This window comes from Triturus cristatus, chromosome 4_2, assembly GCF_964204655.1.
Source record: "Triturus cristatus chromosome 4_2, aTriCri1.1, whole genome shotgun sequence".
Classification (NCBI taxonomy): domain Eukaryota; kingdom Metazoa; phylum Chordata; class Amphibia; order Caudata; family Salamandridae; genus Triturus; species Triturus cristatus.
Window position 1 is genome coordinate 184,368,733 of NC_140586.1, and position 27,759 is coordinate 184,396,491.

Consider the following 27,759-nt stretch of genomic DNA (forward strand, 5'->3'; position numbering starts at 1 on the left):
AGGAATGACCACCAGACCCATCAAGGTTCGCATTGGGGAACATAGGAGCAACATTCGTTGCGGGAGGAGCACAACCAAGATGTCGACCCAGTACCTGACCAACAATCACGGGGTGGGGATTTGAGGTGGACCGCGATTGAACAACTGGATGGCGAGAATGGCCTGTTTGAAAAAGAACAGCGGTGGGTGTGTGGTAAATAAAATATCACGCTGTCATAATTTTTCAGATATCAATAAGATCATGCATAAAGCAAGAGGCTGAGTCTGTGGTATCAGATTCATAAAGGGCTTTATTCCAATAACTCGAGTCAAAGGGAGAATATCACCATCACCAAAAAGGATCTGGACGGGGCTGAAAAGTATTCTCAATATTCTCAAAACATTATTCACAGAGTACAGTATATATACATTTCTCAATTGTACGTAAGCAAAAGAGCAAGAGAGAATGAGATAAGAGCATGTGGGCGTGTAAGTAGGCGTGAAGGTGGGCGTCCATGTGGGCGTCCACTTGATGAAAATGGGTAAATTGTCATGTGTGGGTGGATACCTGGAGATGATTTCGCAATGTCAGCAGAAATACTTGGCAGAGATGCGCGCGCAGCAGCATGACGTGTGATTGACGCGCAACTAGAGGGTGAAGGGGACTTGACATTTAGCTCTACATGTGGAGACAAAAGTCTGGGGTTATGTCAACCTAATCCCAAATCATATCTAATATCCTATGTTTAAAGAACTATGTTATCCACAAGGGAAGGGCTCTCGGACAGAATCTATTCTATACTGACTGTGTGTGCGTGTACAAGCGTCTAAGTGTCTACACTAAATGCGAGGGGGTAGGAATATTCCATGGTAACAGGGCTATGAATTACTTGCATGAGGACAGAGAAGCCGGGCCTTTTGCTTGGTAACTGGAAGAATGTTTACTTAAACTACTAGGCAGGAATGCATCGGCTGAGGGGGAAGCAGATAATTCGAAGGTGAAATACAGCTCTTGGCAGAGAATAGGCTGATGTCAGGCTTCGTGGGCCGCGCAGAGAATGAGACAAAGTTCATGGTCACAGATGCAGGCTCAGACTGGAGCTTTCAGAGGCAGAAGGCAAGAGGAGTTTCGATGGCAGAATCAGGGCCTACTTGCCTGGACTGTAAAAATGGCATAAGTGAACCATATAAAGCCGGTGGCCTTTCATATTTAGGAATGGAATATCCGGCCTGTTCATGGCGGATCTGACAGAGGACATGTTGACGGTGGACGCACATGTATTTGCGTCTTCATAACTGGAACTGGAGGGAACATACATGTACTTGTGACATGCACATAGAACCGTTGGGGTCCAAGATAGGGGACATAACTGACCAGGAAAATCCACATTTCCACATTCCCTCCTTGTCCCCTACTTGCCCTTCAAGAGATATCAATCTTCATCAATTCATTGATCTGTTCATATAGCATCATTTGTTCTTCTTTCTTCTTCCGTGATCTTGAATGAAATCTTGGTGGTGGAATACACGATGTGGCACACAGACCACAGATCGCTGGTCCACATTGTAGACTTAGACAGCAACTGAATAGTATGAGAAGGCCAATACCTAGGAAGGATAGGACCCTCCATCCAAAGGTAGATAATACACTCCAAAACCAACCGGACCAAGTCCAGGTGCCTGGATTCTGGTGTATCTGGCTTACAATCTTATGAAGGCGAGTTATGGCTTTATATACAGATGGCGAATTTTCTGGTATGAAAAATGCAACAGCTTGATTTGATGACCCTACAAGCTCCGCCCCTATCGGCCAGGATAACGTCAAGGACAAGACTATTTTGAAGCACAACAATCCGCATAGCAGACTGCTCTTCTGTTAAATTGCCTAAGGCGGAAATAGTTTCGTTCACTACTGCTTCAAGGGTTCTTGTTAATCTACGTATCAGCTTACTATTGGTAACTGTACCTATATAGGGAAAGAAACCTTTATTGAAATCTGTGTATTTTTCCCATGCTGTTTCAGTGTAATTGACAATTGGGAGATCTCTCTGCTGTCTATTGTGTACTAAATGAGTATTTCTATGAGAATCAGGAGGAGCTAGGAAAACAGGTGGTAGGAGGAATGCTATGTAACAGGTACCATCCCAATCTAGAGGTAAGCGTATATATGCGGTCTGGCCACATATAAAGTAGGAATGACGAGAAGCTCTAAATGTAGACTTGCCTTGATCACTGAATTTTATTACAGTGGTGCATTTACTATGGCCCATGTGTATGGAGCCATTCTTTCTTATACATAATTCCCCTTTTACTGGGAATACGGACATGGCGGGCAAGATTGGTGTAGCTTCAGATTCAACGTTCAGGATCATGAGGTTAAGTGTAAAATTACCTAATCCATATACTTCATTTTCTAGATCAGTTCCTGTTCTACTGGGGCGACCCTCCTTATTAGGATGACAGACTTTGAATAAAACTAGATTCAGATTTCCCCATATCCAATGTTGCTGATAAACTGCTGTGTCTGGGTCTATGGAATTTAATAAACTAAACCATGCTCCACAGGAGCCATTGTGTGTGAACGGATGTGGAAAGAAAGGCAGAACTCCTTTGTTATTCTGATAGGGAGGGAGTCGGCCACACACCCAACAATTGGTGGCATTACTAGTCTGATGGGAATGATGTAACATGCTAATGAAGGTGTTATTGCGCAGCGCAAGTCTATAAGATAATTCATGTGGCGGTAGGTCACTAAAAGAATGTTCTGCAGCAACATTATAAACATGTCTAGAGATAGGATGATATATGTGCAAAATCACACTCGTAATAATTACTAAAACACTCAATAAAAACAAAATTAATAATGTCCTCATACAGTAGCTACGCAGTGATTTACAATACGCCTGTCGTTTCAACATTTCTCGGGTATTTTCTCTACTCAGGTCCAAGGGATACATGTCGGAGACAATTCAACCGCTTCACCTTGGAGAGGACTTAAACAATCAAATTGCTCGACTGTTTGGGCCTAAGCTTTAATTTATAGCACTGAGAGTCATTCTGTTCAACAAAAGGAAGTTTTGAATCAGTCTGTGAGGGAGTGCAGGGCACAGTGTCTATATCTGAAGGTAGTCCATGAAATTTTTTTATGTGACTTGAATGAATCCAACCTTTGCGTCCCTCGATCTTCACGGCTGTTCTTGTGGTCAACAGGACCAACTTGGGTGCTTTCCACCTGGGCTCCAGTTGATTTTTCCTGTCGAAATTTCTCACAAAGACAAGATTACCCGGAACAACGTCATGGGGTTTCGCCTCAGTGTTGTCGGGAAAGGCTGCAGCTACCTGTGAACGAGAAGATTGTAGTGCAGACATCAAGGAAGCCAAGTAATCTGTCAGCATATTACAGTCAATATCAGTTATTTTGCGTGGTATAGGCGTCCCCCACATATTCGGCGGTCTACCGAAGATCACCTCATACGGGGATAGCCCTGTTCTAGAGTGTGCTACCATTCTCATGTAAAAGAGTGCAACTGGTAATGCTACTATCCAGTCGACACCTTTCTCTCTACATATTTTGGACAGTCTGATTTTCAGTGTCTGGTTATGTCTTTCTACGAGACCTGCTGCCTCGGGATGTCGGACACAGTGGAATTTCCACTGATAACCTAACAGAAGTGAAACGTGTTTCATTAATTCGGATGAGAAAGGCTGGCCGTTATCTGAATATACAACACGTGGTAGCCCGTACCGTGGGAAGAATTCTCGAACTAACTGTTTGGCAGTAGTCGGGGCCGTGTAATCTGATACGGGGTACGCCTCTGTCCAACGGGAGAGAGCGCAGACAACTACGAGAACATATTTGAATCCTCGACATCGTTCCATCTGGATATAATCCATTTGGAGCACTTCAAAAGGATGGTCAGGAGGCTGAAATCCACCCTGCTCTACGGGAACACCTTTTCCTGGGTTGAACTGACAACATATCATACAGGTACGGACTTTTTGTTTAGCTGCTGCTCGTAAATGTTTGTTGAACCAAATGTGCTGAATGCTATCTAGCATAGCTTTCTCTCCTAAATGCGCTGGGCTGTGAATTGTAGCTATAATGGCTTGAACCATGGAATCAGGAAGAAACCATACAGATTTCTCCTTCGTCATCCATCCCTGATCTGTCTGGATCCCTCCTAGTTCAGTCCATTTCTTTAATTCTTCTGCAGTAGCATGTGTCTGTATGTCAATCACGTCAAGTGCGGGATCCTTAATTGTCATACACTGTGTTGGTGTCTGAACTATTGGCTTTGTCATGTCTAATGTGCGATTCTGAGCAGTCTGTTTAGCTGTTCTGTCAGCTAAATCATTGCCTTGAGAAATGATATCAGTAACCTTCGTGTGTGCTTTACATTTCATAATCGATATAGCAGTTGGTAGATGTATTGCGTCTAACAAGGCATGAATGAGGGTTCCGTGCTGAATGTGGGCACCATGGGAGGTTAAATAACCTCTCTCTCGCCACAGCACGCCGAAGTCGTGTACAACTCCGAATGCATAACGTGAATCAGTGTATATGTTGACTTTTTTATTCGTGGCTTGAATACAGGCTTGTGTTAGAGCAATAAGTTCTGCTGCTTGGGCTGACAAAGTATCTATACAATCTGTCTCAATAACTTCAGTGTCTGTTGTGACTGCATACGCGGCCACTAAGTCTCCTGTACTTGCTCTCATGCATGATCCATCTACATACAACGTCAGGTCTGGATCTAACAATGGAACGTCTGTCAAATCTTGTCTAGGTTTCGTCTTTATTTCAATAATTTCAACACAATTATAAGCTAGTGGGTCTGTTCCAATTACAGGTAATAGTGTAGCAGGATTCAATGTATTACACCGTCGGATCTCTATGTGTGGTTGAAACAATGTCAGTTCATAACCGGTAAGTCTTGCTATGGTCAAGTGTTGTGTTTGTGTTCGGTTCACAAGAACCTCTACTGCATGTGGTACTTGTACTGTCAATGGATGTCCTAACACTATGGCATCGCTTTGTCTGATTGCTAAAGCTGTTGCTGCCACTGATTTCAGGCACGCGGGCAAAGCCTGAGCTACGGGATCTAATGTACTGGAAAAATAAGCACATGGCTTGCGTGATCCTGCTTGATCCTGAGTGAGTACTGACAAAGCAGTACCTTCGCGTTCTGTGACAAAGAGTGTAAAATGTTTGCTATAACATGGTGTTGCTAAAACAGGTGCTTGGCATAAAGCTTCCTTTAGACTTTCAAAAGCTTGTGTATGTTCCTGAGTCCAAGGGAGAACAGTCGATGTGGCTGCCTCCTGTGTGGTCAACTGAATGAGAGGTTTTGCTAGAAATGCGTACTGAGGGATCCACTGCCTACAATATGAAGTGAGGCCTATGAAAGCCCGCACCTCCTTTTGTGTCTGGGGTATTGACATGTTAGCAATTAACTGGATGCGATCTGGTGTAAGCTGCCTTCCCTCCTTGGACAGCGAGTGACCAAGATAAATAACTCGCTGGACACAGAATTGCAGCTTAGAAGGAGACACTTTGTGCCCCTTGTCGGCTAGAAAATGTAAAACTGTCAGAGAAGCCTTTTCACATTCAGGTTCGCTTCTCGCGGTGATCAGCAGATCATCGACATATTGAAACAGTGCAGTGTTGACTGGCATGTGGATACTGTCAAGTTCTCGTTTCAGTGCTTGGCTGTAGATGCTGGGGCTTTCTGTAAATCCTTGGGGAGCGCGTGAGAATTTAAAACTGCGCCCATTTAAACTGAATCCGAACAAATATTGGCTTTCCGGATCTATTGGGACGCTGAAGAAGGCATTCTTGAGATCAATTACAGTAAAGAATGTTGCTTCGGAATCAATTGCTGTCAACAATGATGATATATCAGGAACCACAGGAAATTGTGGCACAATGCACTTGTTTAGTTCACGCAAATCAATAACCAATCGGTATACTGGCGGAGCAGTAGGGTCAGTTCGTTTAAGAATCGGAATTATCGGCGAATTACATACATTGGAGTCTGTTTCTACAACTACTCCTTGGGCAATTAGCTCATCAATGATTTTCAACAAAGCCCCTACAGCATCTTGCGGTAACTTGTATTGTCGCATTCGTGGTAATACCACTCCTGCCTTGAGTGTAACTCGGTATGGTGTAATGTTCATGCAACCAACATCAGTAGGGCCTTGTGCCCATAGATGTGCTGGTAAAGTCTGTAGTCGGGGATCCATGTCTCTAGATACATAGTGACCTTTAAAATCACGTAAAAACAATCTTACTCCTTCCGGAGAACAACATATTATGGCTCCTAGGGCTTTCAGAGTTTTAATTCCTAACAGATTTTCTGGGCATGATTTAGTAAGCAATAAATCTGTGGTTCGTGTCAAAGGTCCTATCGTAAGTGGAAGAGGCTGTGATACTTCACTAACAATAGGTTTTCCTGAAAAACCAAGGGAAACATTTTGAGAGCCTGAGAGGGGTGCCCCTGGAACTTCACTACGTTTTATAGTTGTTCGACTTGCCCCTGTATCGAGTAAGAATTTTCTATCCTGACCTAATAATTCACTATGTACATAAGGTCCTTCTTGATCTACAGGAATCTCGATAAGCGGTAAGTCAACTTCCCTCTCTAGGCTGGTTCATGCGTAACGCTGATACTCAGGATATTCATACTGTGCAGTCTGATACATTTGTCGTGTTGTGGTTTGTGTGGCAGTAGCAGGCAATGGTGGGGCAGCTGGCACAAACTGTATTGGCTGTTGTGCGGCTGGCATGGCCTGGGAATGCGGCATAGCTCCTTGTTCATTCTGATCTTGTCTATGTGGCCGTGATCTTTCTTGTGTTTTACCTATGGCGATATTATGTTTTAGAACTGGACAATCGTGTACGTAATGACCTGGCTTTTTGCAATAATTGCATGTTCCTTTTACCGGTCCTGCTGAATCGGACTGTGTCGTACCCTTTCTATGTCCTTCAGCCGGTACTGTCTGAGACACTAGCATTTTCATTTTTGTATCTTTCATGCGTCTTTGTTCGTGTTCTTGTTCATCTCTAATTCTATTGTGATGATACTGTAACATTTGTAGCATTTGTGACGGAGTGTTACTTTGCCAGGTACTCTCGAATTTCAATATTCTATTCTTCACTGGGGGCAATGCATTTTCCACTAATTTTGTCACAAATAAATGTGGATACGACTCACTACTTGTTTTTATACCGCTATTTATTCCAAAACATTTTTCAAATCGGGCATAATAGTCACTTGTGTCTTCATCGTGCTTTTGTTTACAGGCCGTGATTGCGCCCCAATCTTCCTTTTTCGTAGTTAATAAACGTGGCAGTACTTGTACTAGTAAACCTGGTAATGCTTTGACTTTATCCCCGAGCCCTGAACCTGCAGCTCGGGCCTTTTCTTCCTCTGCTAATGCTGTCCAATCTATCTTTTGGTCTCCCACTTCCCACTCTTTTTCTTTCAGTTTTTCATAAATGCCAGCAGGTAGGAGCACCTTTAATATCGTCATAATATCAGGATAGGTATACTCTCCCATCAGCAACATGTCCTTAATTTCTCGGTGGAAACCCGCTGGGTCTTTGTCATGACTTGGTACTACTTTCTTCATTTCTAACAATTCAATTTTTGATATGGGTGTGTATACAAATACACGGTGAAACTCGTTGTCTTCGCCTTTTATTGGGTGCACTTCTCGTAAGGGATTTTGTCTATCCATATAATACGGCGTTCTTTCTCTGCGGGGCAGCGAGAAAGAATCCGGACTTACAAAAAGGACATACTGTTTACGTGACACTAATATTTCTTTAATTAACTTGTTACTAGAACCTCTCCATCTGTTCGTGAGTAGTTCCGTTAATATATCAGGTAAAGGACCAGGGTCAGCATGTTGGCTCTTATATAGTATAAGAAGCTGCTGAATCATATAGATTCCAGCTAAACGTTGTTCATCTGTACTAAGGTTAAAAAACGTGTGTGCTACGGTCTCATCACCGTATTTTTCAGGACTGTCAATCCAGTGAACAGCTGATCTGGCTAATTCTTGCTCATCCAGGGAGTCGAGGAGGTGGTAACCCCTTCGTTCTCGTAGTATTTTATCTGCGGCTTGAAACGAATGTTCAGGAGACTTCAGATTTATTACAGGCGTCGGATACGTTCTGCTATTATTTGGACATACAGAGTGTATGGGATCAGAAAAACATCTAGTATTTTCACAGGATCTTCCTCTGCCTACATAGGCTATGGTTTCTGACTGTCTTGCGGAATTCCCTGATTCGGACACTTCATCTTGCTCGAACTCGTCTGTTCCCAATCTCTCTTCATGAATACGCTCTATTTCTTTACGGATTTTTCGGCACATAGCTATTATACAATTTTTCTTATCGTGTCTCCCTTCTGATATATTCTGACTCCATCTTGTAAGAATAAGCATTGCATTCGGGTCTACCCCCGGACGGTCTTGATTTCTGATCACACAGTTTATGAGGAAACGTAGCAGTTCCCCCTGTATCTCTACTTTCTGGAATTCCATAGCTCTGTTAATACATTCTGGGTCTCGCCCTGTTTGGACAAAATGATATATTTTATCTAGATGCGTAATCATTCCTGGTAACCTCGCTAAATACTCTGCGGCTCGCCTGATACGTAATGATGCCAGGACCATTTCATCCTCTTTACCAACCACCGGGTCATATCTACAATTTACAAGGAGTTCTTTAAGCGTACGTTCACTTACGAACTTGGGTGTACGTGAATGTGCTGATTCTTGAAAAACAAGTTTATTTATTCTGGGCGGTGTAAAGGTACTGCTAGCACCTCCCGTGGCCCCATCTGGGGCGTCGGGTGTGAATGGGTTCGTCGAACGTGACACAGCAACTATGGGCGTCGATACCACTGTAGAATCGATTGCGGAGACAGATGCGGAAACAGATGTGCTTGCCGAAGCTTGCGTCGGGACTTGCTGTTGCACGGGGACAGATACCTGATCCTGACGTTGAACCCCTCCGCCAGACGGTCTATGTGGTGTAGGGTTAGCATACTCGGGAGCTGCGTCGTCTAGATATGAGGAAAGAAAAACATCTTCTGCGGTTCTGGGATGCCCCTTTGGATGTACCTTAATTGGAAATAATGGGGGTGGCAAGTCTTTTCGGGCGCCATTCTGTGGTAAATAAAATATCACGCTGTCATAATTTTTCAGATATCAATAAGATCATGCATAAAGCAAGAGGCTGAGTCTGTGGTATCAGATTCATAAAGGGCTTTATTCCAATAACTCGAGTCAAAGGGAGAATATCACCATCACCAAAAAGGATCTGGACGGGGCTGAAAAGTATTCTCAATATTCTCAAAACATTATTCACAGAGTACAGTATATATACATTTCTCAATTGTACGTAAGCAAAAGAGCAAGAGAGAATGAGATAAGAGCATGTGGGCGTGTAAGTAGGCGTGAAGGTGGGCGTCCATGTGGGCGTCCACTTGATGAAAATGGGTAAATTGTCATGTGTGGGTGGATACCTGGAGATGATTTCGCAATGTCAGCAGAAATACTTGGCAGAGATGCGCGCGCAGCAGCATGACGTGTGATTGACGCGCAACTAGAGGGTGAAGGGGACTTGACATTTAGCTCTACATGTGGAGACAAAAGTCTGGGGTTATGTCAACCTAATCCCAAATCATATCTAATATCCTATGTTTAAAGAACTATGTTATCCACAAGGGAAGGGCTCTCGGACAGAATCTATTCTATACTGACTGTGTGTGCGTGTACAAGCGTCTAAGTGTCTACACTAAATGCGAGGGGGTAGGAATATTCCATGGTAACAGGGCTATGAATTACTTGCATGAGGACAGAGAAGCCGGGCCTTTTGCTTGGTAACTGGAAGAATGTTTACTTAAACTACTAGGCAGGAATGCATCGGCTGAGGGGGAAGCAGATAATTCGAAGGTGAAATACAGCTCTTGGCAGAGAATAGGCTGATGTCAGGCTTCGTGGGCCGCGCAGAGAATGAGACAAAGTTCATGGTCACAGATGCAGGCTCAGACTGGAGCTTTCAGAGGCAGAAGGCAAGAGGAGTTTCGATGGCAGAATCAGGGCCTACTTGCCTGGACTGTAAAAATGGCATAAGTGAACCATATAAAGCCGGTGGCCTTTCATATTTAGGAATGGAATATCCGGCCTGTTCATGGCGGATCTGACAGAGGACATGTTGACGGTGGACGCACATGTATTTGCGTCTTCATAACTGGAACTGGAGGGAACATACATGTACTTGTGACATGCACATAGAACCGTTGGGGTCCAAGATAGGGGACATAACTGACCAGGAAAATCCACATTTCCACAGGTGTTCCATCTGTGGATGCACACCGATGGGCTCAATGATGAAATACCATGGAACCAGTTTACGTAAAGAAACTCCTTGGATGTACATATACATAACCATCACTCCTGAAATAGAGCCCCTGATACCAACCTGATCACTTAGCTGGTAATAAACACAGTAGCTGGGTTGTAGACCGTATGGTATCCCCGGCATTAATAAATGCACGTACGATTCATATGAATAACCCCCAATGTCAGTGACTGTCCCTGTACACCAGGGTCTTGTTTTAATACACACAATCAGTACTTTATGAATCCAAACGGTAACTGATAGAGAGAGGGGGCTTATAGGATACGTGGATTCAGTGGCGGTCATTATGCGAGAGAGAAATCATATACTTGTTTAAGCACGGGACCGCCATCGTGTATTTTTCAGGTTAAAAACTTGTTTATTCACACCCTGAGGAGGCCAAATCAATGTGCCCCAAACTTTGATTTACAGGACCGCATACCGCCCACAATGAATTACACCCAACATCCTGGCTCTCAGAACGATACAGGAAGGAGGTTGGCAGTCTAGTCTCAGCCTAAACCTTCCCTGTTAATACCACTTCCGGGTGTAACCATGGATGAACTCTTCTGTGGCGATCAGACTAACATCAGGGCCTGGCGCTGCAATACAGACGAGCGCAACGTCCACCTCGCACTACCGGTATCACTTCCGGGTGACACCCGTGGCTGGCGCTCTAGCATACAGGTACCTAGGGATCTCTAGGTTCTTTTGCGGCGAGATACAGGTGCAACTCCTCTCGCCCTTATATTAGAGCGGGAACAACAATTAAGAGCCATATTTAAGAACCTCCCTGAATAAGCTCCATTGTTCAGCGGAGCCGTGGGGAGGCCAGACATGGCGGGGCAGTGTCCCAGGAGCAATGAGTACGGCATAGCCAGGGATCAGTCATGCAGTCAAGTGGGTCTTAAGGCAAAAATGTACTTTAAAATGAATTGCCAACTCGTTTTTCCTATGTTGCAACTACAGGCACCCCTGCCACCCGTTACAGGCTCATGGGGCATTTTTGCATTTAAAAACAAGTAGGTTGACATTTCTGCTACCTGGATATACTTTTCCCTGATATACACTCTAAATACATATGGTATCGAGTAGATGTAGTAATACTCTTGCAAGTCCTTTGATATAGAGTGTGTGCTTTATGTTCTACATGTGTTTGTCTTTGTAAATGTCATTTTTTCCTCCAAAAACAGTGGGACACATCACCATCAATCTTCACTATGAATAACGATAAGGAGTATATGGTCACACATTACACTTCTTTTCCAGGTCACTATGTGTCACGATGGATGATGTCATTGTCTTGCAATTTAATATTATGTCGTTTTTCTTCCAGATAACGATGACAGATACCTATTTAGCTATCGTATAATTGCAGTGATAATTCACATGCACCGTATATTTATTTTCACAAACACATTTCGCAATAAAGATTAGAGAATCACGCACCACGTTGATAAGTGAGTGTTGAAGGGATCCTTTTGGTCCTGAAGAAGAATCCAGGGGAGGGCTTCGAAACATGTTGACTGACATAGGAGGCACAGCTCATTGAGGCAATACACCTCCTTCCCCATATTTTAATAATACCAGCTCAAAGGTATATTAAAGTTTTTTTGACCAACGAGCCAAGTATTTTTTAACCTCACCTTTCCATTCACTCCTGACCCTTCCACTCACACTCCTACACGACACATAGTTGTCTCACAACAACAGTGCTCCCACGTAACCGTAGGTCGTAGCACGCCCCATCCCATAGAGGGGCGGGAAGACCCCTATGATGAAGCATGACACCAAGGGCCCTTTTGGTGTGTGAAGGGTATTTAAACAAACTGTGCTTTTCCCACCACTGTAGGAAACATACTTAATCTGGGAGGACATGGCTTTTGAATCTATCTGAGGGTGGATCTTTGTGTTTAGTATCTATAGACTGAAGGAGGGCGTATCCAACTCCACTGCTCTTGTCGAGCAGTACCTCTTTGCTCCCCCTTTGTTTTTTTGGTCTCTCCAGATATAAACAGACACTGTTAAGATGTTTCAAGTTGTTTAAGAAGGGGGGAGATGTAATGTTGTATGATGTGTCGGGCACTAGGACCGGCACAGTACTTGGAACAAGTGAGCAGGGAATAGGGAGGCGGGACAGGAGGAGTCAAGGGGGCAGTACGAAGTAGGGAATGATTGCAGGCAGACAAAAGAAATAAAGTTCCCTTAGACCATACCTCGTTTAAGTGTCGTGTGTGCCCGAGACACGACACTACACCCTAGATCCCAGAAGAGCTACGGCGCACGGTGATCGGGCCACCTGGTCGCCCGGTGTGCCCTAGCACTGCTGGCGGTGTGGTGAGGCAGCGAGCTGCTGTGCAAGGCCCGCCTCAAGGCTAAAAGCAATAGATCATCGTCCACGCAGGTGGGAAAGGTGGCAGTTGGTGCCCCAATGATGTGTGCACACCTCCCCTGAGTGATTGCTGGGGATGTATGACTGATTTTCAGGATTCAGGTGGATTCCCTGGCCCTCCAGAGCAGAGCATGACGGAAGGTAGACCGCCATCTTGCGCAGTCAATCCACGCCCCCATGGTCTAATTTGTTACAGGCTGGGAGCACTGGCCCGAAGAGAGGGGGTGGTCTCAGCTGCCCCGCCTATGACGAGAGAGAACAAGGCTCCAATGTCAATTCCACATTATAAACTGGAACGTGCATGATGGTGGTGTTCAGGAGGGTGAATTTCTGGAAGATGAGTGCTCGGGAATGGCAGTGAATGAGTAGCGTGAGGAAGAGACTGAGTTGGACCATGATGAGGAGGTGCGCTTCTCTCTCCATGCAGGGCACATACCCCATGCAAGGGGACATAATGCTGAGTGTACAGGTGAAGGATGCATTAGTTATATTGGGCGAGTGTGGGGGGTTCGTTTAACCCACAATTTGGACAAGACATGCCCACACTGGGAGATGGAAGATGCAGACGGACCATATAACCCAAAGCGGTTCCAAGACTGCAACCAGGTAGGTCAAAATAGTGGGGGTGTTTTGATGACAACCAAAATAGAGAAAAGGGCAACAAGGATAAAGAATGAAGGTCCATTGTTGTTGGTATGGATAAGATGGCAGTGAGGAGTACCAAAAAAGGGGTGAAGATAAGCATTTCTGATAGAGCAGTAGGCGCTGAAGGGCAAAAAGAGGTATGGGGAAAGTTGAGTAATGGGTGGATAAAAACACGGGTGCCTCAGGTTTCTGAAGCAGGTAAGAAAGGCGAGACTGAGAAACAAACAGATGTTACAAGAGAAAACAATGAGGTAGAAAAATAAAAGACAAGTAAAAAGAAGGATATCCAAAAGAAGCTGCCATTCAAGGGGGTATCGATGCCCTTGGGAGCAATTTTATCAGTGACAACAAAGGACAAAATATGCTAAGGTGAATTTATTGACTTATTTAAACTACTAAAAATACTACATAGGGACATAAAAGGCCATAGAGGTTTCGAAAGAGGAGGAATTGTAGTTTTCTAGAAGACCTATGGGACCCATAACATATATTCTTGGACTTAAGTGTTCTTGATATATGCAAATATGAATAGGGAAAGGTTTCCAGAAAGGTGAGTGGCCATCTCAAAGTATATTGATATCGTTCAGAGAGCAGAAATCATTTTCTGGGTCTTGGTTGGTTAAGGTATGACATGGAGCTCCTGCCCTGGTTAAGGTGCACAGTCCAAAGAGCCCCGGAGGGACAGAGACCGTGAGCTATGGCCACAATATATGGTGGCCAGCACCAGCAGTACATATGGCTAGTGGGCATCTGGTAACATACAGGCCCTTTGGGGGGCGTCCCACCAAAGGGGCGTAGGGAGGACATGGCTTTTGAATCTATCTGAGGGTGGATCTTTGTGTTTAGTATCTATAGACTGAAGGAGGGCGTATCCACCTCCACTGCTCTTGTCGAGCAGTACCTCTTTGCTCCCCCTTTGTTTTTTTGGTCTCTCCAGATATAAACAGACACTGTTAAGATGTTTCAAGTTGTTTAAGAAGGGGGGAGATGTAATGTTGTATGATGTGTCGGGCACTAGGACCGGCACAGTACTTGGAATAAGTGAGCAGGGAATAGGGAGGCGGGACAGGAGGAGTCAAGGGGGCAGTACGAAGTAGGGAATGATTGCAGGCAGACAAAAGAAATAAAGTTCCCTTAGACCATACCTCGTTTAAGTGTCGTGTGTGCCCGAGACACGACACTACACCCCAGACCCCAGAAGAGCTACGGCGCACGGTGATCGGGCCACCTGGTCGCCCGGTGTGCCCTAGCACTGCTGGCGGTGTGGTGAGGCAGCGAGCTGCTGTGCAAGGCCCGCCTCAAGGCTAAAAGCAATAGATCATCGTCCACGCAGGTGGGAAGGGTGGCAGTTGGTGCCCCAATGATGTGTGCACACCTCCCCTGAGTGATTGCTGGGGATGTATGCCTGATTTTCAGGATTCAGGTGGATTCCCTGGCCCTCCAGAGCAGAGCATGACGGAAGGTAGACCGCCATCTTGCGCAGTCAATCCACGCCCCCATGGTCTAATTTGTTACAGGCTGGGAGCACTGGCCCGAAGAGAGGGGGTGGTCTCAGCTGCCCCGCCTATGACGAGAGAGAACAAGGCTCCAATGTCAATTCCACATTATAAACTGGAACGTGCATGATGGTGGTGTTCAGGAGGGTGAATTTCTGGAAGATGAGTGCTCGGGAATGGCAGTGAATGAGTAGCGTGAGGAAGAGACTGAGTTGGACCATGATGAGGAGGTGCGCTTCTCTCTCCATGCAGGGCACATACCCCTTGCAAGGGGACATAATGCTGAGTGTACAGGTGAAGGATGCATTAGTTATATTGGGCGAGTGTGGGGGGTTCGTTTAACCCACAATTTGGACAAGACATGCCCACACTGGGAGATGGAAGATGCAGACGGACCATATAACCCAAAGCGGTTCCAAGACTGCAACCAGGTAGGTCAAAATAGTGGGGGTGTTTTGATGACAACCAAAATAGAGAAAAGGGCAACAAGGATAAAGAATGAAGGTCCATTGTTGTTGGTATGGATAAGATGGCAGTGAGGAGTACCAAAAAAGGGGTGAAGATAAGCATTTCTGATAGAGCAGTAGGCGCTGAAGGGCAAAAAGAGGTATGGGGAAAGTTGAGTAATGGGTGGATAAAAACACGGGTGCCTCAGGTTTCTGAAGCAGGTAAGAAAGGCGAGACTGAGAAACAAACAGATGTTACAAGAGAAAACAATGAGGTAGAAAAATAAAAGACAAGTAAAAAGAAGGATATCCAAAAGAAGCTGCCATTCAAGGGGGTATCGATGCCCTTGGGAGCAATTTTATCAGTGACAACAAAGGACAAAATATGCTAAGGTGAATTTATTGACTTATTTAAACTACTAAAAATACTACATAGGGACATAAAAGGCCATAGAGGTTTCGAAAGAGGAGGAATTGTAGTTTTCTAGAAGACCTATGGGACCCATAACATATATTCTTGGACTTAAGTGTTCTTAATATATGCAAATATGAATAGGGAAAGGTTTCCAGAAAGGTGAGTGGCCATCTCAAAGTATATTGATATCATTCAGAGAGCAGAAATCTTTTTCTGGGTCTTGGTTGGTTAAGGTATGACAAGGAGCTCCTGCCCTGGTTAAGGTGCACAGTCCGAAGAGCCCCGGAGGGACAGAGACCGTGAGCTATGGCCACAATATATGGTGGCCAGCACCAGCAGTACATATGGCTAGTGGGCATCTGGTAACATACAGGCCCTTTGGGGGGCGTCCCACCAAAGGGGCGTAGGGAGTTTAGGAAAGAGGCTGTGTCAATTGAATGTGGACTAAAAATGGAAAGGGCGATAGGTGACGATGCAAGAAGTGCAGGGTAGTTTATGTCCAGTTTGGGGACGGGAAAAGTTTCTTGCATTGGGTGGGGCAAGAGAAGAGTTGATTTTTTGCCAAGAAGATGGAGAAGTTGTAACAGCTTTTCAGGTATCAGCGGTTTTGAGAAGAGCGTTAAGGACCACTGGTGTTGAAGAATGTGGTTTTGGCACATTTTCTTTTAGGATAGGGACTGCCTCAGAAGCAGTACATTGGTGGTTTCAAAAGATAGGACAACAAAGCTGGGCAGCTGAACCTCGGATTGGTACACGAGGTACATTAGTGTTTTAAATGACCAAGACGATGGGCAATTTTTTCTTTCAGTTTGCGTGGCTGGACCAAGGTCGGTGGTGTTAATTACAAAAAGAACTATTGATGGACAGAATGCAGAACAATGTCATACATTCACCCCAGTACAGAGATCTGGGCCTAAATCCATCGTTTTTTTGCTCACCATGCCATTCCCGTTTGGACCCAGCCATATGCAAATCAGTCTTGACCCTGTGCCTCATGGAAACAGTCCAGCCCGAACTGCCAGGCCAGGTCCTCCCTGGACTGGAAACAAGCATCCTAGGACCGGTTTCGGGGTTTCACCCCTCTTCAGCCAGGATAGCTTGATTCCAGTGGCATGGAGAGCATGGGACTCACGTCTGAGCATACCTGTCCCACTCGGGGTGACAAATGCAAAAAGAACTATTGATGGACAGAATGCAGAGCAATGTCATACATTCACCCCAGTACAGAGATCTTGGCCTAAATCCATCGTTTTTTTGCTCGCCATTCCAGTTTAGACCCAGCCATATGCAAATCAGTCTTGACCCTGTGCACAGACGTGAGTCCTGGGCTCACTGTGCCACTGGAATCAAGCTATCCTGGCTGAAGAGGGGTGAAACCCCGAAACCGGTCCTAGGATGCTCGTTTCCGGTCCAGGGAGGACCTGGCTTGGCAGTTCGGGCTGGACTGTTCCCATGAGGCACAGGGTCAAGACTGATTTGCATATAGCCAGGTCTAAACTGGGGTGGCATGGTGAGCAAAAGAATGATGGATTTAACCCAGATCTCTTGACTGGGGGTGAATGTTTTGATTTGTTCTGCATTCCTTCCATCAATTGTGTGTCTTTTGCTTTCGGTGGTGTTAATTATGTGGATCCTTGGACATTCTCTGGAGTGCTGGCCAGCAAAGCAGACAGAAAGGCGCCCATCTGGAAGCTCCGCGGGCCTAAGAGTTCATAATTTTCTAGTGGAATGGTGGGGTAAGAGTGGTATGAAATAGGGCCAGTTCTTACCCAGGCTGGTCCTATTTGTCGTACACCAGAGCTTGCCCCGATCTATTACTGATTCCCCGTGGTGAACATGATTTGGTACAGTTGTCGGGCTTGGGCTTAATTAAAGTAATGAAATATGATTTAACATGGGAAAAAGGTTTTGTGGAAGTTGATTCAGCAGTATGTGTGGAGAGGAGCTGGAAAACATATAGCAGTAGAGAGGGCGAGAAGAATGGCAAATAAAAAGACGCTGCCCTTTTGTGAGGATAGAGATATAGGTTTGATAACAAATGAGGATCCTGTCCAGGATGATCTTAATTTGTTTCATCCAGATGGAGCTGAACTTTCTCTGCTTGGGAATAAATATTATTTACTTTGGATTATGGAATTTGTGACCAAGAAGTTTGTGGTTAATTTGTGGTGTTAAAGCTCGCTTGTTGAAAGGAAGGCAGCACACGGCTATTGGTGCGATAGCCACTAAAGTTACAGAAGGGAAAAATTAGCAGGGACAGGCAAAGGTTTTTCCCAGTAGCGGATAAACACAGGAGTGCTACACTAGTCGGCAAGGGCTAAGGGTGTCGCAGGACAGATGCTTGCAAATTGGAAAGTAAACGGGGCAGGCAGGCTCATCAAACATTGGACCAAGAAGTCTGCAAGGAGAATGAGCGGACATGCAAGCCAAGAGGGAGAAATTTGGCAGATGCACAGCTTGACTTTAGAAGAAGTCCAAGTATCGGGGATCAGAATGTGATTTTATATGATGAGTACAAAATATGTAAGTATTAAGAAGTTGCCACTACATTTGTCTTTTATAGATCCTAAGTCAGCATTTGACATGGTCAACAGGGAGAAATTATGGGCTGCTATAGAGGGTGTATGGGTGGAGTGTGTATTGTTGGAGGCAGTAAAAACCAGGGAACAAATGCCAGAGTACCTTGTGATCAGAATGCCAAAGTAGCTTCCTGGAATTCGGCAGGGTTGTGTTTTATCCCCGCTATTGTTCAGCTTGTTCCTAAAGTATATTGTCTGCTTCTTGGAGTCACTAGAGGTTGATGTGCCAAAGCTGTGCAAGTCAGAGGTACCCATATTGTTATATGCAGACAATGCTGTCCTCCTCTCCCAAAGGCAAATTCCATGCACAAGTTAATTGAAGGTTTTGTACAATATTGTTATGATAAAGCCTTAATAATAAATACCAGGAAAACAAATGCGATGACTATGAAAAATGCAAAGCGCCATAGAAATCAGTTTGCTATTAGCAAGGAGTCTTTGGAAAGAGTGAGCCACTTTGATTATCAGGGCATATGTTTTAGGTATAAATTGAATTGGACTGCCCATATTATTAAAGCGCTAGTAAACTTAGCCAGACTGCTAATGCACACGTAGACAAGATTGTCATTCGATATAAATGATTCTACAGGTCTATACACAAAAAGCAGTATCAGCTTCAACATAGGGAGCAGAACTTTGGGACTGGGCAAACACAAAAAAAAAATGTAGACGGCTTAAAACAACTTACTATGGGCTTTGTCATAGCTAGGATCAGGAACCATGCTCATAGCACTTTATCTGGAGCTGGCTATAAAACCTATTCCTCATATAACCTTCGCTCTGCTCCGGGCTTTACATTGCGTGAGGTTTATAAGGAATCGGTCTACAAATTCTTATATACAACAAATGGAGGAAGTGGCACATGGATGTAAATTCCCCAAAATGCCAGGGGCAGCAGAAGTGACATCTCACACCCTCTGACCTTCACTTTCGTTTACACATAAACACACTTTCACACCAGGGGCAGCACCTCTGCTAAAACGGCGGAGCGCCGCCCCACTGCTCTCAAAACAGTGGAAAAAGGAAAAATAAAATGATAATAACAACGTTATTCTCATGTTATTTTTCGTAGCAACGGGGCTAGGTTGGGGCAGGGCAGGGCTGGTGTCACATGGATGAGAAATAGTTTGTCCACAATAAGTGTGCATGACAGTTTGGCCGGGCGTCTTGGGCCGGCCAAACAGTCGTGCGCACCTTGCATGTTCTCCACCGGTTGTATTGCACAGACTCGGTGGAGAAAATGCACAGGCTCCCACTCCCTATTTGAGCGCCGAACCACAGAGTTCAGACCAATCACGACGCTGCTGTCAGGGTGACAGCAGCATCGTGATTGGCTTAGAGGAGTTTGGGAGCCTGTGTGCTTCCTGCTTCCGGACTCGGAGTCAGGAAGAGAAGCAGAGAGACGACCAAAGAGGTCCAAGTGTTTTTTTAAATATTTTTTTGTTTTCAACCCCTTCGCCCCGCCATCGACGTTCCACATCAGCTGCCACTGACTCACACTCTCCCTCTCATATAAACACTCTCAACAGCAAGCATACACACAGCCTATATTTAAAATAATTTTTTACTCAACACATCTGCCAGAGGTCATATTCCAGCTAATTGTACTTTATTTGTATTATACTAATAACGAAAAATGTAATATGATTCTCTTTTAGTGTAATAAAAAAAAATGACAGAAAACAAAGCGTCAAGTCCAAACCCAACGTCCATAAAACAAGTTGACTGTGTTCCTGGCAGTGATTTTGCCATCTGAGGCCAGAGGTCGCAAAGGCAGTGCCAGAGGTTGCAAGGGGCATGCCACGGGTTCACAGCAGCTACCCCTGGTGACCCCTGAATGACGTCGATGAAGAGGTAGCATTTAATGGTGCATCTCAGGTGATATGGTTTTCAAACATAAGAGGTTTACTGGCCAAACTGGAAGGGCTGATCTACGGTCTATCCAGCCACGCTTTCTTGGACATGCTACCACAGTATCGTTGACGGAGAGCTTTTGGGTGACGAAAACTTCAGAAACCATTACGTTAGCTGTCTCTAGTCCACTTTTGGCTGCCTATTTAGGCAGTAAGGAGCTCCAAGGGGCTTAGAATTATTTGGATAGCATATACCCTTAGACTCAGCGCGTAATTTACCTTAAGTTTCGCCTAGGTGTCCTTCTGACCAATGAGCATCGAGCAAAACGAGATGAGGCTCCCCATAACACTGGTCGATGGGATTGCAGTTTTGGTGGGATAGACAAGGTTTGCACATGTTATTTTTTTAAACAAAACCTTGGGATCACAGAGAAAGTGGTTGTTACCCCTTTTTAGGATCTACCAGAAAACCAAAAGTGATGCTGCAGGGAACCTTTGCTATAGAACAACTGACCCCTATTTTTGTAAATTTGTACTATATGAAGCATAACAGTGGAGAGCAAGATGTTTGAGACAAAAGGACTCCCAGGCCTTGGGTTCAACACCGGAAACCCACAAATGCTCGAGTCGAATACTTGGGAAGGGGAGGTTCATTTAATTTCTTTATTTTTACTTGAGTAAATTCATGTTAAATTGTATATAGATTCTTCTTGCTATATGGAAACATGTTTGGCCTTTTTATGATTGTATGTATAGTTGGTGTTTGCATATGATTAAGAGTTTTTAACGTGTGCAGGTTGTTATGGCATACACTGAAACCCATAAACAGTGGTGTGAATGTCCTGAAGCCAACAGATGGCACACGGCTTGGACAGTTGGGGAGTGGTGAGGAATGTGTGACTTTCAGGAGGTTGTGAGGTTTTGTTGATTAGGAGAGGGCTGCTTAAGGGAGGCGGGGGATTTCTATTAGGTTGTAATGTATGGGTCAGAAAATTGGCTTCTGACCTGTACAAATAAGGCGGCCTTTTTTCTCTATAGGGGTATCCTGGGACGTTATATGTCAAATCACCCGAAGAGAGAGCAGAGAAGTCCACGCAGGAGTGTTAGAGGCCAAAGAGAGATGCCGAAAGCCTTAAACCCAACCTTAAGAGATGTCGTCCCCCTGGAGGGAGCACAGAAAAACACTCGTTGGCATACAAAAAGTCAGAGAAACAAAAAAATGTACCAAGGGGAGACAATCCGCCCTCCCTCCAATGCCCCTCGGTCTGGACTCCGCCCACCGCTCCTCTCCTTGGAGGGCAAGTGAGGCTCTTTAAGAGAAGAGCGCATTTCATTGTTTACCCTATAACCCATTCCGAGGCCGCGCGCAGTACTGAAGTGGTCGCCGCCCCCTCCCGGGGCACATAGCGGGCATTCCAGGGCCTGGCACCGTTTTCAGCCGTGGAGGGGCCTTGGTTGTGGATAACACACATTACAGAAAGAGACAGCGGGCATCTGAGGCCCAAAGAAGACATCCTGCGGGACACACTGATCAGCCCTGCGGCCCGCGCTATTCCAGTAGAAGGTTGTGACTTATGCACAGCTCTGCCAGTGCACCTCAGCCCTAGGACTGATACACACATCTCTGCCAGTGCACCTCAGCCCTGAGACTGACACTCATTCAAACAGCTCTGCCAGTGTACATCAGCCCTGGGACTGATACACACAGCTCTGCCAGTGCACCTCAGCCCTGGGACTGATACTCACAGCTCTGCCAGTGCACCTCAGCCCTGGGACTGATACTCACGCATAGCTCTGCCAGGGCACCTCAGCCCTGGGACTGATACTCATACACAGCTCTGCCAGTGCACCTCAGCCCTGAGACTGACACTCATTCAAACAGCTCTGCCAGTGCACATCAGCCCTGGGACTGATACACACAGCTCTGCCAGTGCACCTCAGCCCTGGGGCTGATACTCATTCAAACAGCTCTGCCAGTGCACATCAGCCCTGGGACTGATACACACAGCTCTGCCAGTGCATCTCAGCCCTGGGACTGATACTAATGCACAGCTCTGCCAGGGCACCTCAGCCCTGGGACTGATACTCACGCAAAGCTCTGCCAGGGCACCTCAGCCCTGGGACTGATACTCATACACAGCTCTGCCAGTGCACCGCAGCCCTGAGACTGACACTCATACAAACAGCTCTGCCAGTGCACCGCAGCCCTAGGACTGACACTCATACAAACAGCTCTGCCAGTGCACCGCAGCCCTAGGACTGATACACACAGCTCTGCCAGTGCACCTCAACCCTGGGACTGATACTAATGCACATCTCTGCCAGGGCACCTCAGCCCTGGGACTGATACTCACAGCTCTGCCAGTGCACCACAGCCCTGGGACTGATACTCATGCACAGCTCTGCCAGTGCAACTCATCCCTGGGACTGATACTCATACACAGCTCTGCCTGTGCACCTCAGCCCTGAGACTGACACTCATTCAAACAGCTCTGCCAGTGCACCTCAGCCCTGGGACTGATACACACAGCTCTGCCAGTGCACCTCAGCCCTGGGGCTGATACTCATTCAAACAGCTCTGCCAGTGCACATCAGCCCTGGGACTGATACACACAGCTCTGCCAGTGCACCTCAGCCCTGGGGATGATACTCACACACACAGCTCTGCCAGCGCACCTCAGCCCTGGGACTGATACTCACACACACAGCTCTGCCAGGGCACCTCAGCCCTGGGACTGATACTCATACACAGCTCTGCCAGTGCACCTCAGCCCTGAGACTGACACTCATTCAAACAGCTCTGCCAGTGCACATCAGCCCTGGGACTGATACACACAGCTCTGCCAGTGCACCTCAGCCCTGGGGCTGATACTCATTCAAACAGCTCTGCCAGTGCACATCGGCCCTGGGACTGATAAACACAGCTCTGCCAGTGCACCTCAGCCCTGGGGATGATACTCACACACACAGCTCTGCCAGTGCACCTCAGCCCTGGGACTGATACTCACACACACAGCTCTGCCAGGGCACCTCAGCCCTGGGACTGATACTCATACACAGCTCTGCCAGTGCACCTCAGCCCTGAGACTGACACTCATTCAAACAGCTCTGCCAGTGCACATCAGCCCTGGGACTGATACACACAGCTCTGCCAGTGCACCTCAGCCCTGGGGCTGATACTCATTCAAACAGCTCTGCCAGTGCACATCGGCCCTGGGACTGATAAACACAGCTCTGCCAGTGCACCTCAGCCCTGGGGATGATACTCACACACACAGCTCTGCCAGCGCACCTCAGCCCTGGGACTGATACTCATACACACAGCTCTGCCAGTGCACCTCAGCCCTGGGACTGATACTCACGCACAGCTCTGCCAGTGCACCTCAGCCCTGGGACTGATACTAATGCACAGCTCTGCCAGGGCACCTCAGCCCTGGGACTGATACTCACAGCTCTGCCAGTGCACCTCAGCCCTGGGACTGATACTCACGCACAGCTCTGCCAGGGCACCTCAGCCCTGGGACTGATACTCATACACAGCTCTGCCAGTGCACCTCAGCCCTGAGACTGACACTCATTCAAACAGCTCTGCCAGTGCACATCAGCCCTGGGACTGATACACACAGCTCTGCCAGTGCACCTCAGCCCTGGGGCTGATACTCATTCAAACAGCTCTGCCAGTGCACATCAGCCCTGGGACTGATACACACAGCTCTGCCAGTGCACCTCAGCCCTGGGGATGATACTCACACACACAGCTCTGCCAGCGCACCTCAGCCCTGGGACTGATACTCATACACACAGCTCTGCCAGTGCACCTCAGCCCTGGGACTGATACTCACGCACAGCTCTGCCAGTGCACCTCAGCCCTGGGACTGATACTCATACACACAGCTCTGCCAGTGCACCTCGGCCCTGAGACTGATACTCACGCACAGCTCAGCCAGGGCACCTCAGCCCTGGGACTGATACTCATACACAGCTCTGCCAGTGCACCTCAGCCCTGAGACTGACACTCATTCAAACAGCTCTGCCAGTGCACATCAGCCCTGGGACTGATACACACAGCTCTGCCAGTGCACCTCAGCCCTGGGACTGATACTCACGCACAGCTCTGCCAGTGCACCTCAGCCCTGAGACTGACACTCATACAAACAGCTCTGCCAGTGCACATCAGCCCTGGGACTGATACTCACGCACAGCTCTGCCAGTGCACCTCAGCCCTGAGACTGACACTCATACAAACAGCTCTGCCAGTGCACCGCAGCCCTAGGACTGATACACACAGCTCTGCCAGTGCACCTCAGCCCTGGGACTGATACTAATGCACAGCTCTGCCAGGGCACCTCAGCCCTGGGACTGATACTCACAGCTCTGCCAGTGCACCACAGCCCTGGGACTGATACTCATGCACAGCTCTGCCAGTGCAACTCAGCCCTGGGACTGATACTCATACACAGCTCTGCCTGTGCACCTCAGCCCTGAGACTGACACTCATTCAAACAGCTCTGCCAGTGCACCTCAGCCCTGGGACTGATACACACAGCTCTGCCAGTGCACCTCAGCCCTGGGGCTGATACTCATTCAAACAGCTCTGCCAGTGCACATCAGCCCTGGGACTGATACACACAGCTCTGCCAGTGCACCTCAGCCCTGGGGATGATACTCACACACACAGCTCTGCCAGCGCACCTCAGCCCTGGGACTGATACTCACACACACAGCTCTGCCAGGGCACCTCAGCCCTGGGACTGATACTCATCTACAGCTCTGCCAGTGCACCTCAGCCCTGAGACTGACACTCATTCAAACAGCTCTGCCAGTGCACATCAGCCCTGGGACTGATACACACAGCTCTGCCAGTGCACCTCAGCCCTGGGGCTGATACTCATTCAAACAGCTCTGCCAGTGCACATCAGCCCTGGGACTGATAAACACAGCTCTGCCAGTGCACCTCAGCCCTGGGGATGATACTCACACACACAGCTCTGCCAGCGCACCTCAGCCCTGGGACTGATACTCATACACACAGCTCTGCCAGTGCACCTCAGCCCTGGGACTGATACTCACGCACAGCTCTGCCAGTGCACCTCAGCCCTGGGACTGATACTAATGCACAGCTCTGCCAGGGCACCTCAGCCCTGGGACTGATACTCACAGCTCTGCCAGTGCACCTCAGCCCTGGGACTGATACTCACGCACAGCTCTACCAGGGCACCTCAGCCCTGGGACTGATACTCATACACAGCTCTGCCAGTGCACCTCAGCCCTGAGACTGACACTCATTCAAACAGCTCTGCCAGTGCACATCAGCCCTGGGACTGATACACACAGCTCTGCCAGTGCACCTCAGCCCTGGGGCTGATACTCATTCAAACAGCTCTGCCAGTGCACATCAGCCCTGGGACTGATACACACAGCTCTGCCAGTGCACCTCAGCCCTGGGGATGATACTCACACACACAGCTCTGCCAGCGCACCTCAGCCCTGGGACTGATACTCATACACACAGTTCTGCCAGTGCACCTCAGCCCTGGGACTGATACTCACGCACAGCTCTGCCAGTGCACCTCAGCCCTGGGACTGATACTCATACACACAGCTCTGCCAGTGCACCTCAGCCCTGAGACTGATACTATCGCACAGCTCAGCCAGGGCACCTCAGCCCTGAGACTGATACTCATACACAGCTCTGCCAGTGCACCTCAGCCCTGAGACTGACACTCATTCAAACAGCTCTGCCAGTGCACATCAGCCCTGGGACTGATACACACAGCTCTGCCAGTGCACCTCAGCCCTGGGACAGATACTCACGCACAGCTCTGCCAGTGCACCTCAGCCCTGAGACTGACACTCATACAAACAGCTCTGCCAGTGCACATCAGCCCTGGGACTAATACTCACGCACAGCTCTGCCAGTGCACCTCAGCCCTGAGAATGACACTCATACAAACAGCTCTGCCAGTGCACATCAGCCCTGGGACTTATACTCTCGTGCAGCTCTGCCAGTGCACCTCAGTCCTGGGACTGATACTCATGCACAGCTCTGCCAGGACACCTCAGCCCTGGGACTGATACACACAGCTCTGCCAGTGCACCTCAGCCCTGGGACTGATACTAATGCACAGCTCTGCCAGGGCACCTCAGCCCTGGGACTGATACTCACAGCTCTGTCAGTGCACCTCAGCCCTGGGACTGATACTCATGCACAGCTCTGCTAGTGCACCTCAGCCCTGGGACTGATACTCACGCACAGCTCTGCCAGGGCACCTCAGCCCTGGGACTGATACTCATACACAGCTCTGCCAGTGCACCTCAGCCCTGAGACTGACACTCATACAAACAGCTCTGCCAGTGCACATCAGCCCTGGGACTGATACTCACGTGCAGCTCTGCCAGTGCACCTCAGCCCTGGGACTGATACTCATGCACAGCTCTGCCAGGGCACCTCAGCCCTGGGACTGATACACACAGCTCTGCCAGTGCACCACAGCCCTGGGACTGATACTCATGCACAGCTCTGCTAGTGCAACTCAGCCCTGGGACTGATACACACAGCTCTGCCAATGCAACTCCGCCCTGGGACTCATACTCACACACAGCTCTGCCAGTACACCTCAGCCCAGCCCTGGGACTGATACTCACACACACAGCTCTGCCAGTGCACTGCAGCCCTGGGACTGATACTCACACACACAGCTCTGCCAGTGCACCGCAGCCCTGGGACTGATACTCACACACAGCTCTGCCAGTGCACCTCAGCCCTGAGACTGAAACTCATACAAACAGCTCTGCCAGTGCACATCAGCCCTGGGACTGATACTCACGTGCAGCTCTGCCAGTGCACCTCAGCCCTGGGACTGATACTCATGCACAGCTCTGCCAATGCAACTCAGCCCTGGCACTCATACTCACACACAGCTCTGCCAGTACACCTCAGTCCTGAGACTTATACTCACACACACAGCTCTGCCAGTGCACCTCAGCCCTGTAGCCCTGTCCTATTCCATCAGTCACCACTACCAGTGTAGATCAATCCAGACGGAAGTACCCCCTGTTTTTCAAATAATTACACTATGCACATATCTTTTTAAACCAATAAATATCATCTAATTGCTTAATTAACCATTGCAATACATTAATTAAAAAAACAAATTCATTTCAGAGTTATCATATTCTAAAACCATTCTTAAATGCGAGTGGTATAAGATCTGTGAATGCACTTCAGTCCTGACAGTATTAGGTGCTACACCTTCTGCTCTGTCACTGCATCTCAGTCCTAACCAGCAATACGCCATTCTTTTCCGGTACTGGAACTCACACGCAGCTCTGTCCATGTACCTCAACCCTGTCCTGCAGCACCCCGTGCTATTCTGTTACTAAAACCTGAACACAGAGCTACCAATGGACCTCAGGCCTGTGAAAATGTATACATATATACATACACACACACACACACACACACACATATATATAAATATATATATATATATATATATATTCACTTAAAAAACCAATGAAATTCCCCCGTTAT